The sequence below is a fragment of the Cupressus sempervirens genome, chromosome 2 (genome assembly GCF_028749045.1).
Source record: "Cupressus sempervirens isolate cs-2001-9-10 chromosome 2, ASM2874904v1, whole genome shotgun sequence".
NCBI lineage: Eukaryota > Viridiplantae > Streptophyta > Pinopsida > Cupressales > Cupressaceae > Cupressus > Cupressus sempervirens.
In genome coordinates, this window is record NC_143119.1 from 227,992,404 (window position 1) to 228,005,949 (window position 13,546).

Sequence of the window (13,546 nt, forward strand, 5' to 3'; positions counted from 1 at the left end):
AAACTATTATTAAATTTGTTAATACAAATTTTAATTTTTTTTTGCTTGGATGTAAGCAAAAATTAAGTATTCATGGTCATGGGTCAATAGCTCCACAAATATTTCCTTTTGAGCCACCACTCCTAGCTAAAATAATCAAAATGGCAGCATTGGAACATGGTCTTAGATCATGCATTTTTGTTGCCCCATAGTAGAAGCATTGTGATATTGCTATTAGGTTTTAAATATGTACTTTTTGAGTCAAATTCATCAAGTAGTGGTTCATATGACTCCAAACCAAACATTCTTTTAACCAAAAGTAAAACCTTTACAAGTGTCGTGCATTTAGAACCATTAACCATAGAGCCCCTTTAGCTTAGCAATTGACAAGTATGACATGTTTATCACTAGTCATATTTTTATATTGCTTTCAAGATTTGAAACTATGTAGTTTTTTACTCAAACTCGTTGACACATGCTTCATGAGTGGCTATTCATGAGAGTGAAAAAGTTAGCACTCATTACATCTAGGTGATAGTTCTTAAAGGTGAAGCATTGGACCTTCTCAAGAGTAACACATCTCAGTGCTACCCATTCTCGTATTGGTTCTTGTGAACCATTACTCAAGAACACATGGGTCAATGAGTTTGACTCAAGAACTACGTAGTTGAATCCTGATATCTCAATATCACAATTTGACTTGTTGTGGAAAATATCTCCTACTCATTAATTGAATAGCTAAATGGGCTCTATAATGAATGGTTCATATTGCATGATACTTGGTGAAGGCTTTGCAAATGAGGTAGCAAGCTAAGTGGGCTTAACCTTGGAGAAAGCTTCACACTTACATGCAGTTATGTTGGAGTAGTAATAGGATGGGTAACCTCCCAAGAAGGCTCAATGCTTTATATGTAGGAGCATCACTTAGATGCAATGAGTAATAAGTGTTCCTATTCATTCTCATGATCTCTTTTGAACGAGTACTCATTTAATATGGGCTAATGATTTTGACTTTAAAACTACATAGTTGAATCCTAATAGCAATATCATAACTTGACTCGTGTATGATATCTCTTACTTATCAAGGTGCATGGTGTTATGCATTTTGTAATGTAATTAAGCTCTTAAATTTATGGAAGTTGTCACTCGCATAAATTTTATTATTTTCTAGCATAGTAAAGTAAATAAATGTAGAGCAATAAAAAAGATAGTTTATACTATTATTTTTCTTTATATGATTGACAAGTACCATAAATAATCTATGGCAAGGAAATTTCTAGCACCTAATTGAAATTTGGAAATAAAAAATCAATGTTTCTATTGTGAGGAAACACTTATAATTAATCTTAAATAACATCATCCTTTGTTGAATGGGACCCATATTATTTTTTAAAAGATTTTTAAAGCCCCTCATGAAAGATTATCCTTATTCTCAAGGACATATAATATCTTGCTTTGGAGTTAATGAGAGCAATAATGAGAAGTTGAGATAACCACCAATGAGTTCTCTGAAGTTGACAATCATTGATCGTGTGACATGTTGATGAATCTAGGTTGTTTAAAATGTCATCACAATTTCAATTCTATCAATGCAAAATCACCTATTCTTGTTACTTTTTGGTAGACTTAGTTTTGTGTAAAATGACACCACAAAATTTGACTTTGTTGATGCAAAATCATCTAATTATTATGAAACTAGAAAGAGTCATACTAAACAGTCACACTTTTAATAGTACAACTTTTGTTTTCATTTTTTCTTTTATACTCAACAAACCTTACCTTCAGTGTAGTTGTTGCCAAGTTTGGGGATGGAAGGGGTGAGATAGAGCAAGACTAGTTCCATTCTGATGGATGGATTTTCCTAATGCACATTGTTTAACTTGGGCTACAACATACAATTCCATTGGAGTGACATCATTAAACAAGCAAGATTTTAGTAAATAGTAGCAAGATAACATTGTGATTATAGTTCAAATTGAGGCTAACAAAAACATAATATGTTTATTCGTTATGTTAATGTATTATAGTCATTTTAGTCTTGGTGTAACACACTGTATTCTATGAGAAATACCACAATATGTATAGGAATAACATAAGTTTCAGGACATGTACAAGTTTTGAAACTATTAAATGAATGATATCAAATAGACAAATCAAATTTTGCAAAAAAGTGAGATTTCCTAATTGTTTACATATTTTCTATTTATGTGATAAAATTGATAGACTTGACCCATCTTTCAAAGTACAAAAAATTGGAAAAAAAAATTATATAAGTTAATTGTATTAACCTTGGCTTCAGCCTCTTATTGATCAAAAAAAAAATTCAATAATTTTTGAAGAACAATTTTTTTTTTATATTAAGTTATTGTTTCTTATAATTATTCTTTAAAAAGTAATTACTTCTTTAAATAGTTATTATAAGTATATTGCAATAACAAAGACTGGTTTATTTCATCTTTATATAAGAGGCAAAATTTAAATCTTTATTAAATGATATTTTCTGAATTTTAATTTAATATTTATTTAGAATAATATATCATAACTTTGGACAGCAGTGAGTTATATTACCTTGTGACAGTGTTAAACCATTTCAACAACAAAATAATTGAAGTCTTTTTTTTTTCCAGAGATTAAACACACTTCCAAAATAAATCAAAGAGATAATTGAACTAACCTGAAAATTTCAGTTCTAGTTGATTGTGAAAGGCACATAGTGCATCCCATCACAATGCACTGAACTGCCTCATTTAGTGTGTGCTTCTGCTCTGGCATTTGATCATTCAATCGTACAATATGCTTTGCAAGATTAAACTTGTCTTTGAGAAGTTCAAGGCACTCTTGATAATTTTTCGACATCTGATTATATCTCTCCAATGCAAATCCTACTACAGATGATGCTGCTACCACCCAATGCATTTTTCCAGCACCCTTTAGAAAATTCATTACTACTTTCTCCGTCTCTGCCCTCACTGCATCCTTTAAATCTTGCTGCACAAATAAAAACCGATGTAAATGGTTCTCTTAGTTTGTGAATAAAGGTTGAAAAAATAAGTCAATTTTAACAATTTAACACTTTTTATTTAAGAATTAAGTCTTAGTGCGTGATGTTTAAGCCATCCTTATGAATACTAATATACTTACATATGAATGTAAAAGACTTTTAAATATAACTTTTTCAGTTTATTCTTGCATATCATTATTATTCTGATAATAGACAGTTGAAAATGTGATCAGAAATAATAATTCAAAAGCTTATACAAGATAATTCACAACTGAAACAGATCTTCACCTTTCATAATGAAACATTAAAAACAAACTTAAAAACACAATATTCTACATTAAAATTCTATAGCTCTCAGATGCATTAAATTTAACCTTATCACGAAGTCTATCAATGTGCTTCTCAACCGTTTCCAGCAACGTTTGGCCATCTTTGATATAAGGACTTGCTGATGCTTCTTCACTTTGCTTATCTGACTGCACGTGAAAACACAATATAGATATCATTCAGGCTGAAGTAGATTGACAAACTAAATTTAATATGAAGCTTGATAATGAAATTATAAAACAGAGAAATGTAATTTGAAAGAATGTGATGTTGAGTCCCTGAGTATGCATATTAAGTAAATTAAAAAGTATTCCAGTGAAGAAACGGGTACTTAAGCTGTCTGAAAAGCTCAATATAATATGAAACGATTATGCAGTGTTTGTTGTGTAGAATTTACTTATTTTGAATGTTTGGGATCAAACAAATTCTATAAAAGTTCTGAAGCAAATGAAATGTTCCCAACAAAATTTTTAGTATAGATAAACCGGGATAACTAACTTTGCTATCTAAGAGCTTCTCGATAAAGTGAATGAGATAGTTAAGCTGCCTGATATCACTGAATTTGTGGAGAAAACTCATAAAATCAGTCTCTACTGTAGTGGAAGATTCAGCAATAGTGTTATGCTGAGTAGAAGCAAGTGCTTGCTCAGGAGGAATTGAAGAGGATGAGAAGCAGCAGAAAGAAGGAAAAGAAGAATACTTTCCCATTGCAAGATACATAATTAGTTACAGGGAGGAAAGAAAACTAAAATGCTTCTGATTTGGCTCTTCTGCTTTAAAACTGAAATACTTGTGAGTTGGCCCTTCTGCCTTTCTTCCCTGTGCTTCTGATATGATTTATATCAATTTTCGAAGTGGGCTGAGGTTGAAAAGATGGGAATACGGGCCAAAAGATGGAATTGCACCCTGTGTGTTCCTGAATGGACGGGAGTTCAGGCAGAGTGTCACCCCATGTCCTTTCCTCTGATTATACTTTTAGCTGGCACTTGTTTATATGTCAAATGTTAACTTGTCAGAGCACTTCCTCGGAGGAGTAAAAAACTTTCATGATCGGATTGTTGAACAATGGAACACAATTATGTCAGCCTTTCAAATCGAATGTGTGTGGACTGTCTATCTTGTGACCACCGTATAAAAACACAGTCCCAAGGTGTAGAGGAAGCTCACTTTGTGACAAATTTGACAATGTTTGTACATGTCTTTCCTGGCGGCAAAGATCACCGCTCTTTGAAACCTCAATGTTTTTAAGATTCAAGTCCTGAAGGTGTCTTTATTGTTGTTATTATTATGTTTTTATTTTAGTAGGGCTACGGGATGTAATTATCTGTTTAGTGGTTTTTAAAATTTTCCTTTTTCCTAGAGTATAGGAGAAAAAAAGAGTTAAAAGTTGTATTATGAGTAGATGATAAGATGATTTGAGATTTGGTTATGTCTAGCTTCATTATTGACATATGATAGATTTTACTTTTTCAAAAGTTTTTATAATGTGTATGGTATTTAATTTCATTTCTATTGAACATGGAATTACATTGTTAAGTGAATATCATGAGCAAATGATAAGTGATCAACAATAAATTTTATCTAGATATCATATGTAATTTCATTAATAATCTGATTTGAGATTGATTGTATATATCTTAGTGAGAATTTAACTTCATTAGTAATTCCTATGCTATACAATCTCTTCTATATTGATAATTATCTAACGTGAAAGTAAATTTTAAGTGGATACCATGAGTAAATGTTAAATGCTTTTGTCTTCTTTCCAAAAAGACAAAATCTATTGTTGGTCACTAGTGAAGTGGAATTAATAATACATAATTGTTGATCAACCATTATTGTTGAACCATAGTGGATTTGATCTTTTAAAAAAACACTAGTGAAGTAGAATTAAAGATACTTATAATTATTCTTGAGTACTAGTAAAGTGTGTTTAGTGATACATAGTTATTAATAAAATCTAGATATTATATTTTCAAAAAAATTATGTATATAACATCTTTGATAAATTATGTAAGTGCTTGAGTCAAGATCGACCTTAATCTCTCTAATCGCTTTTATCTAACTCGTTCACATTTTGCATAGCCTTTGTATGAACAAAGACATGTTCTTTGAACATTATACTATTATAAACCTTCTTGTCAAGCAACTTACACGTAATACTTTACTTATTGGGAATTAAAAATTATTTTTCCTTTTACTAAGTGGAATTACTTGAATTCATTATAGTGGACTACTTAATGAACTTACACTTTCTTTGGAAAAAAATGAAGTAACATTCAAACACACTCACAAATGAGATGGAATATAGGGCATTTCCTAGTAATTGCAAGGAAACCAAGAAAATAGAAGGTTAATATCCTTCAATCCATTATAAGCATGAAATTTCACAAGTTTCCTTGATTCACGATGTCCATTCAAATTCCAATCATAGCCAATAACATCAATAAATTTAAAATACAATGGGAAAGTATTAACCTAAACATCAATATAAGAGTTAGCACTATGAACATTCAATTACTTGATTTCAATTTATGAAAATGCTCATTCTTATCTCCAAGGGATATGCAAATGTTTAATGGAGACTCAAAAAATATCTCAATACCATTAGGGTCCGTTTGGCTATGGGAATATAAAAATGGGAATAGGAATACTTATTCTCAAATAGAAAATGGGGTTGCGTATTCCTATTCTTGTTTGGTTCACCCAGAATTCAAGGACTCAAAAATATATGTTTTCTAAAATTTAAAAAAAATGGAATAGGAATACGTATTCCTATTCCACCTATTTAGGTGGAATAGCAAATGCTCATTTTTGGGCCAAAATTGGAATATGTATTCCAATTTTATTCCTATTCCAATTCCGATTTGGTGCATCCAAACAAAGAATTCAAAATTTTAAGAATATACATATACCTATTCCACTTGTATTCTCATTGCCAAATAGACCTTTAAGGAAAATAATATGCATTTTATGACATGTTCTAGGCTCAAATTGGAAAATTGAAACAATAAGAATATGGACAAGATGCCTTCTTACCAATGCTTCATCTTCTTGTACATTCAAGTTAGAGGATGTTCAATGCATGAAAAAGATAATAGTGTCAAAGAAAAAACATGGTAGTCATTGCTTTTGATGTAAGAAAAGATATGTATCTCCTTTAAACCATATTTTAATTAAATATAACTTTCTTGGATATCTATTTTTTTGGAATTGGAGAACTTATAAACATTGGTCTTAGTATTGTTTTCAATTAAAAACAAAAATAGGTTTTAAGGGGACTCAAAACCATATATAGTTATTGCATAAGATATAACATTGAAGCCCTAAAATAGATCACCATTAGTCAAAACTAGGCAAGCCATAGCCAAACCCCCAATAACCAAAAACTAACACCCACACAAATGAAACCACCAACAAAACAAGAAAAAAACATGAACCTAAACACCAGGAGTTAGGCCAACTCCTTAGTAGACATGGGTAGCTCTGCTTTAAGCTTGTTCATTTTTCAAACAACATTCTAAAATCTCCACCAGATCTAGAGAGGGATTGGAAGTATGCTTCTTTTTTGTATTGGACAGCGTGCATTTCCCTAGTCAAGCATCCTGCCTCACAAAGTCCATCACATCCAAGTCCAAAACCAACATTTCCCCTGCCTCTTGATCCATTTTACCGATAAGCCTATTCAAGCATTGGTCTTAGTATTGTTTAAGTCATTAAGTTGTATTGATTCTTATAATATGTACAATATGTAATTTCATATAAGTTGATAATTATTTAGACATGGAATTTAATTGATTTAATGAGGAAATGATAAATTGATAAAGATTGAGATTGATTATATTTTTAAAATGAAATGGAAATTTTACTTCACTAGCAATCAAGAATATACCTATTTTTATCTTTTCAAAAAAAATCATTATGTTTACAATCAATATAATACCTTAAGTATAGATTTACCTATAATATCTCTAATATTTTTCACTTACTTGACTCGTATGCTACATAACAAGTTTCATATGGACAAAGACACAACATGAATATTTTTATATCATTGTAAACCTTCCTATCATACCTATTAGAAATCAATTAATTATTTTTCCTCCTTAAGTGAAATTATTTTTTATTAAAAATTTAATTTTAATTTTACACTTGATTCAAAGGAAAAGGAAATAATTAACATTCAAAATCATTCACAAATGAGATTGAAGATAAGTTATATCATAGTGTAAACTAATTGCAAGAAAACACAAGGAAGGCTATCATCCTTCAATCCATTATATGTTCATTGTTGGGTGATGCGACGCGCTCCCCTGCCCACAGGTGGTTAATTATGTGGTGTTCCATGTTCACTAACAGTCATGGCTTTTGGTGCAACAGACAGGTGGTTAATTATGTGGTGTTCCATGTTCACTAACAGTCATGGCTTTTGGTGCAACGGCAAGTGGGACCTACATTCATATCTTAATATCTCTCTATTCAAATGATAAAGTATTCTTTATCCCCTTATCTATATAACTAGGAGGTGACATCTTCTTCAAGGTTCTCCTCGTCAAGTGGTCCCTATTGTTCAAAGGTAGTTTGTTGGAAAGAGATAATGGGTTTCTCCTTGGGGGTCAAAAGAGTCAATTAACCATAGAATTTAGGAGATCTTATTGGGATTTTACCCACATAAAGTGAATTTTGGATGTTATACTCTCCACAAAAATTATCAATTATTCTAGCTTCGGTCTTAGAATTAGTGGTGTTGGAAGATGAAGTAATGGTTGAAGGGTCAACATGTGGTGTGGCAAGATCATTGAGATGGAAGTAGTTAGTGTGATTTTCTTCAAGGAGTTTACAATACTATATAAGGGTTTTGGATCACTATGAATAATGATTTCTCTACCATTTTATACAAATTTTAGGTATTTTTGAAAGGTGGAGAGGACAACTTGCATGTGCATCCATGGTCAACCAAGGATAATGTTATATTGAAAGTCAAGGTCTAAAACTTAGCATGTTATTTCAAACATTACAAGTCCCACTTGAAGAGGTAATGTGATTACACATTTGGATTTTTTTTCTCTATCATCATAAAACTTCATGGTTATTTTCTTTAGGAGGTGAATGAACTCATTGAGGTATCCCAATTATTTTATTGATTTCATTGTACAAAGGTTTAAATTCAATCAACTAACTATAAGGAGTCTTTGTATTTTATGGAAATAAATGACTACATTAGTGTGTAAGGGTTTATTGTAGGAATGACAAGGTGTGGACATAGCTATATTAGTAATTACAAGATGATTTTGGATAAAGATTCCCAATTATGACTTAAAATTGTGAAAAATTCATGTTATTAGGGACATGATACTCAAGGAGGTCTTTCTTAAGGATCTCTTTATGAATGGGTGATGTTTTAAGAAGCTTTCAATTGGATATTTGTGGACGATTATTTCCAAGATGATCAAGAAGAATATATTGTTGTTTGGATCTAGAAAATGTATATGGTGAAGAGGAGGAGAGTCCCCTTGAATCACGATTCTTCTTCTTCTTGAGTGATGGTGTTACAATTGGCACTTTTAACTATGATGATTGTAAATTGAGAACAAGAATCTTACATGTGGACAAAAAGGGAATCACTTATAGATTATGCATATAGTCATAAGAAACAATTTGAGATGACAAGTCTCCATATTTCTTATGCTTGGGAGCTGTAAATCTTGAGCCATACATTGGTTGAATGTGGGTTATGATATTCTACTCTTATTTCAACTCTATTAATTTAATGTGTTGAATAAAATATTTAAGTTTTGAATATGCTTCTTTATATCATGATCTTTAATCATATGATACTTATGATATTAATTTTGTATTTGCACTAAGTAGGTTTATGTCGGGGTTCAATATAGCACTTGGCAATGAGAGATATTCTCATATTTTATTGTACAAGATAGTGAAAGATGACATCAATAGGCTTGGTGAGGGGTATGTATTGACATCGTGGTATATTAACAATGTCTGTGTCAAATGATAACAGGTTTTGAAGGGACCCTATAACCCTTTATAGTAAAATACCAAAGAGCTTCTAAACATTAACACTCCAAAAACCAAAACAACAACCAAGAAAAAAAAATAGGCATGGAAGAAGACATATTTCCAGCTAGGACAAAAGACACCAAGGGGAAAGCCCACCAAAAGAGAATACACCAACAAACAAGGAAAAAACAAAGATCAACTACTTGAGGAACTTTAGAAGCACAAGAACTCCAAGCTCTAGATTATCCATATTATCAATTTCCCTCTTAATGTCTTGGACCTCTTTAGAAACATTGTTGTCCTTATCCTTGGTATTGGCTCTAGCCCTTCTACTTGGGCCAAAATGGATGTCCCCAGGTGAGTCTTTGTCATCAACAACTTCAATGATATCCCTTTCATTATCAAAGCTTTCCAACTTCCCTAAGAGGATCTTGAGATGTTTATTGGTTGCCTTAAGGATCTTATTGTTGATAATCTATGCTCTTAAATGCATTCTCTATGATAACATAATTTTTTTCTAGCAAGGTTATCCTGTCATCCAACTTGTTGAAGTCAGCACCCACCTTCTCTTTTCCAATCATGTATCCTCCACATTTAGATTGACCCCATTAACCAAATATTTACCAAAATCTATCACATCAAGGACATCCAACTTACTCTCGATAGCTCTAATCTTAAGATTAATTTCCTTGAATTCATGAAAGGACCACTTGATTGCTCCATAGAAGTCCAACCCACTATTTATGGGAGTTAATAGAATATTAAGGCCTTGTTCCCTACTAATATCACTTAGAATGAGCATTGAGTGGTCAATAAGATGGTCTAAATTAACATTACCCTTATCCTTATAATTGGTGAAAATATTTATCTTCTAACTAGGAACTCTAATCTTTAGTTTATCTATGTCCACAACAATCCAATTATCAGTTTCCTTAGTAGGTGGAATATCCTCCTTAGGAATGTCAACTTTCTCAAGAAAAAAACCCCATCATATTCCATATTGTAAGAGGAGGGGAGACATCCGTAGAAAGATCCTCTAGGCTCTTAATATTTCCTTGAGGATGAGATTTATTCTTCTTACTATACTCCCTAGGACCATCTCTGTCAGTGTTATTGTTGTTATTATTTTGATGTAGGATGGGATAATTGTTGTTTCAATTTTGTTGTAGTTATTCTCATTGTGCTTGGTTGAAGCAATATTTTTCAATTGGACCTATTAGGTTATGTTGACTATTTTTTCTTCCATTATCCCATTGTAGATAATTGATCTAAGATACCTTTACCCTGGGCTGAATTTTTCCAAGAATTAAATCTTATGTTATTCAAGGATTTGTTGCTAACCTGTCATGGTATCTTCCTTATCATTGAGGCCCATTATTTTACCATAAGGTTTGATAATATTTTTGATGATAAATGAATCAAAAACATGTGTAAATGCATAAATATTTTAGCATGTCTACTAGAGTTAACCATGCATGCTCGTAGTTAAAAACCAATAAACCCTACAATCCTACAATAGAATAAGAAAGTATTGTGATGTTTGTAGGCATGGAGGGTGTTAGAATATATAGTCCACTCATATAACTTGGGGGGGGGGGGATGTTGGGGGGCGGGGGCATGAATCATGCCAATCATTAACTTTAAACAATCTTAACCATATAAGTAATGTTAACTAAAACCACAACAAGATACTCATACTTAATTAACACTAGATATGTTAACTAGGGAAACCTTTGATCAGAGCAAAAACCATGGAGGGAATGGTACCCACAAGATGATGTATTAATATAAATATTCCTTAGAGGATAGACCATGTTAAGAGTCAATTACAACATTCAATACACATGAATCCATATTAGGAGGCTTTGAATCCCTATTAAGAGATTCCAATCATGTTAGGAGTTGTGCCAACCCTGTTAGGAGTTGTGGAAGATAGCTGGACCCACTGCCCAAATAGCTTCAAGGTTAAGATCAAAGAAACCACTATCCAAATGAACTATGTATTAATAATAGAACTAAAATGTACTTCCTTCCTCTGTCTTTGTCTTTTCAACCAGACTTCTGCTTCTTCAGATCTTGTAACTAGATCTCATATTGCGCACCCAATGATCCCTTGGATTGCTTACACACATTCAATAAGCATTTTTCTCCTCCTTGCACTGCGTACTAGTACTTCACATTCCACTTGATCTTCTTCTTCTACATTCATTATAAACAACTTTCCTTTATACCTTATTTTCATAATAATCCCTTGAGTTGGCCTTAAGGCTTGCCCAATTAATTAAAATAAGATAATTAGTTAATTCATAATTGAAATAGAAAATTGTTAGCTCACAGTCTATACAAAACATCACACGTGTGAAATCACGTCTTACATACACACTAGTGTCATCACATGACTGTCCTCAATCACTGTGTAAGTACACATCTCTTCATTACATCTCAGATGAAAGATAGCAATAGATCATCAGAACTCTATTTTCTAATGTTCTGTTTCTGCACTACTTCCAATAAATCAAATGTAACTTCCATATACCATCTACTCAGACTTAGTCCTCTTAACCATGTCATCAGGACAACCTTAGAAACATGTCCTCCATTGTGCATCATCTAAAACTTCCTCATCTTTTGTGCATCATAAGATTACTAATCGCTATTATTCTAGTCTTTACAAAATTACTGCTATGTTGACATCAATGACAAATGTAGTCATGAATGCAATATATCAATACTCTTCAATGCTTAGTATACTCCCCCAAAGTAGTATCATTAGTATTCATGCTAACACGGCATATTCATAATCCATAGTGTTATCCCACCTCATAATTTCCCTTCATTTCCATGTGGATATTTTGTCTTTTATTGCCTTATGGATATAGATGCATGGGGAAAGAATGTTTGTACTTTATACCTAACAGATGTGTAGGCTAAAGGGAAATGTGTGATTTGGGTATGCAAGGAACTATGTGACAAGGATATAAAGGATATTTGTGCACTACAACCATTATGGTAATTGACATGTTTGATGATGCTTCTTGTAGGTATGTAGGGTGATAATAATGTATTATATTTATTGCATTGATACTTTCTTTTGTTAGTATGATGCTTTAATTGTTAACAACCATGATGTGGTTGTAGAGGTTAAATCCATTGTCCAATTGTCTCTATTAAGAGAAATCTTCCTTGTAAATGGAATCTTAGTGAATTTACGTGCTTATTTACAATTTTTAGGTGTTGTTTCTTTTGACAAGAATTTTTTTTTATGTCAACTTTTTATTGAGCTTGGGATTTTATTTCTTGACTATAGGCATTCATTTCATGAATTGGGATTTCCCCTACTAATCTTATGGATCAAGTTAAAAATAAATATTAGATATTGACATGATGTTTATTCCTTCTACTTGTTTTAACATTACTCTAGTTAGATTAGGTTTGGAACTCAAATGCCAAATCTAAATTCTAAAGACTTTATAAAAAGCAATCGTGTACATATTTTATGGGTTACTCTTGTTAGATGTTTTCTTAGGAAGATCTTTGGAAGTGTGTTGAACATGTCATAGATTGATATGTGCATTGGAATTAACATTTTTTCTTTGATGCCAAAACATACTTTTGTTAATACAAACATTTGATTTTTGTTTGTTTAGTTTAGTGATTTTTGATGTTTAGATGACTCATTAAAGATATTGTGGTGTGACTCTAGTTGGAGTTTATTATATATTTTTTAATGGCCACATTCAACTTAAAGAGGTTCACATGATTATTTAAGAGAGAGATATGATATATATTCTATGTGTAGACACCTAAAAACTTTTAGAAAATAAAGTATTTTTATTTTCTGAAAAAGTCCTAATGACATCATCATTTATTAATTAATTAATTATTTAATTAATTAATTTATTTTTATGCCATTAAATCCCTTTATCTTAATTAAAAATATTTAATTAAGGAATCCCTCCCAAAAATGTTTAAATCTTATTTAAACATTATTTCCTTATTTATTAATTATTTAATTAATAAATTGACCAAAAATCCTAAAATAAATAAAAAATTTATTTTTTGCCCAAAACTTGGCCAATTTCCTTATGACCAATAACCTCTTCCAAAATCTTCTAATCCTTCTTTAATTTCGATTAAAGGCTAATCCCATCATTTCCTACCCCTAATCCCAACTCAAAATATTTAATTAAGATTAAATATTAATCCTCATGTTTATTA